Genomic DNA, 2651 nt, shown 5'->3' on the forward strand with positions numbered 1-2651 from the left:
AGTTCGGATGTTCAGGCTCAACACAGCAGGGTGGACAAAAACCACAGTAATCACCATTGCAGAAGAGGCCCTGTCCTCTCCTCTCCACACGTGCTGTTTAGGGGCAGTCTCTGGGAAGTAAAACAGTCCCGTGGCAGACAGCCTGCTAGCTCCCACATACTGTGATTTTTTTTTTAAGGAGACTTTTAAAAGAAAAAAGCAAGACTGAGCTGGAGAGAAGCACGTTTCTCCTCTTCCACTGTCTCTACATGGCAAATCGGGGTTGGCTGGGTTCCCGGCTGTATGATGGGGATGGGACCGCCTGCCTTTTCCCTAGTCTCAGTCTGGTGGGGTGGGGGGGGGTGTCACACGCTTGGCAGGGCAGGGACAGTCTCTCTTGCCTTGGGTGCTGTGGCATGGAGCAGCCTGGGGTCTGGGGAGCAGAGGGCACGAGCGGCTTGGGCTGTCCCCGCCACATCAGTCGCCTTCCTCTCCCTCATCACCGCAGCACCCGCTCTGGGCCCTTCCTAGCAGCCCAATGTTCAGAGGGGTGAGAGGAGGGTCCATGGATGGTCTCTCAAATGCACCCCACAGGCTGGGACCTTGGTGAGCTCCCAACATCTAACCCAAAGCTACATCTTTCCCCTCTCCCTCCTGCACCTAGGTAAGATGAGGGTATCTCCCTCCAAGCCCCGGCAAACCTGTGCTAGCAGTGGCATCCCGCTGTCCTTGGCAGGCCAGTTTACAAAAGCCTTTTCAGCTGCTGTCTTCCTCCCTGCAGTGCCCTGCCATGCGCCATCCCCTCAGCAGGGGCTGGTCTCCACCACTGACGTCAGAGCCCGCGCCCGGCTCCACGTTCATCTGCTGGCCTGGCGCTCCTCCACCTGCCAGCACCGGGCAGGAGGGAAGCGATGAGCGCAGCCAGCCTGCGTGATGCAGTGGGTAGCTGGGGCCTGTCCAGGAGTGTTTGGGGCACTGCCCAAAGTCCAAGGGATCTGGGTCCCAGCCTGGCCTTGGAGGGGCAGGGTTGGGGTGACAACAGGAGCGGATCGACCCTTTCACACCCCTCCTTCTAGAGGTGCTAAGATCTGTGCAAGCAATTCCAGCTCAGACCCAACCTGCATCCTCCTCCCCGCGAGCAGATGGGGCTGGCGCTTTCCTGCTCCCAGCGCGCCATCCTCAGCATCTCAATCAGCAGTGGCATCACTGCCAGGTTCCCCTCCCCGCCCTTTCCTTGCAAGCCCTGGGGGCTGCTTGGGCATCTACCTGCGGCGCGGCTTCCTACAGAGCTACCGGTCGAACTGACCCTAAATGCCGAGGGGGCCGGGTAGCAGGAAAGCTGGGCAACGATCCCGCGGAGGAACATCTGGGCTCCGTGCTGAACAGCTTGCTCTGCTGAATGGCTCTTTGGCAAGGGCCCCGCTGTGCTCGCTGCAACTTCCAGGCGCTGCGTCGTGGATGCCCTCCGTCCTCCTGCCTCTCTCCTCTGCCGCTGAGCCGGCCTCGCAGGACAATGGCTCTTGGAGAGCCTCCAGGACAAGCCGCCTGGCTTGGCCAGCGTGAGGCCCCGGCTGGCAGGCGGAGGCTGCGGCACGGTTATCAGCGCCCCACAGATATTAAGACCTGCTCCATGGGACTTTTTTTTTTTTTGGAGCACCTTAATGATGTGACAGGCTCTGCCTCTTCGCAGGGGGGCAAGCTGGGGGGTGGCTCCTCTCGGTCAGACGTGACTGTGGGGCCGCAGCAGGAGCTGGGCAGTGATGGGCAGTGGCTCAGTCATAGCAGGAGCTCGGGGAAGGTGAGAGCCACCATACAGCGAAGGTGCTGTCCCCATGAGGATGAGCTGGGGGTCACCCCGTGCCCGGCAGGCTTGGCGGCCAAAAAGATCCAGGAGGTGTATCCTCGAGCAGCTGGACCGGGCAGTGCCAGCTTCCCCTCGCAAGGGCCCAGGCCACAGATCTCACCCAGCTTTGGCATCAGGGAGCTGGCTGCTGGTGCCAGTGCAGCCAGCCCATCGGAGAGGTGCTGTGGGAGCCAGGGGTTGGGCCTCTGCTTGCTTGGGATCACAGGCGTGAGGCGGCGTGCCGGAGGCTAGCCCCCAGTGCAGGCTGCGGGTGGGTGAAGAACGGCCAGTAAATGCACGGGTCGGCCCGGCTGCCACCCAGCAAGCAGGGGGCCGCACGCTGCGTCCCTGCCCAGCTCCCACAGGAGACCGTGCCCATGCAGAGCCCGGGGGATGGCAGCCCCAGTGCAGCGGGGCCAGGTGCTGAGCACCATGCGGGCTCTGCACCGCTGCCTTCCCACGTGGAGTCAGCACGTGGCAGGGCCCATGCCAGGCCAGTCTGCTGCCCCAGGAGAAGCCGTCTGAGGGGGGTCACGCATGCAGAAGGGTGTCCCCCCTCGGGGCAGCGTGCGCACGTGCAGGGAGCAGGATGGTCGCCCCGTGCTGAAACCTGCCCGTCTTCTGCAGGGAGCTGCCACGCGGCCTCTCCTGAGCTGTCTCACGTGGAAGCGGTCACGCAGCTCGAGAGGGCGAGGCTAGCCGGACGCTGTCCTGGCACGCAGTGCACCCCCTGCCGCAGGGGGGACCGGAGCGGGACGTTACCAGGGTGGTGGGGGGCGCTCACCTGGGCAGCCCCCGACTCATGGACAAGACGATACCGAGTGGCGGG

Source organism: Gavialis gangeticus, unplaced genomic scaffold (genome assembly GCF_001723915.1).
Source record: "Gavialis gangeticus isolate Ggan-Ray unplaced genomic scaffold, GavGan_comp1, whole genome shotgun sequence".
Classification (NCBI taxonomy): domain Eukaryota; kingdom Metazoa; phylum Chordata; order Crocodylia; family Gavialidae; genus Gavialis; species Gavialis gangeticus.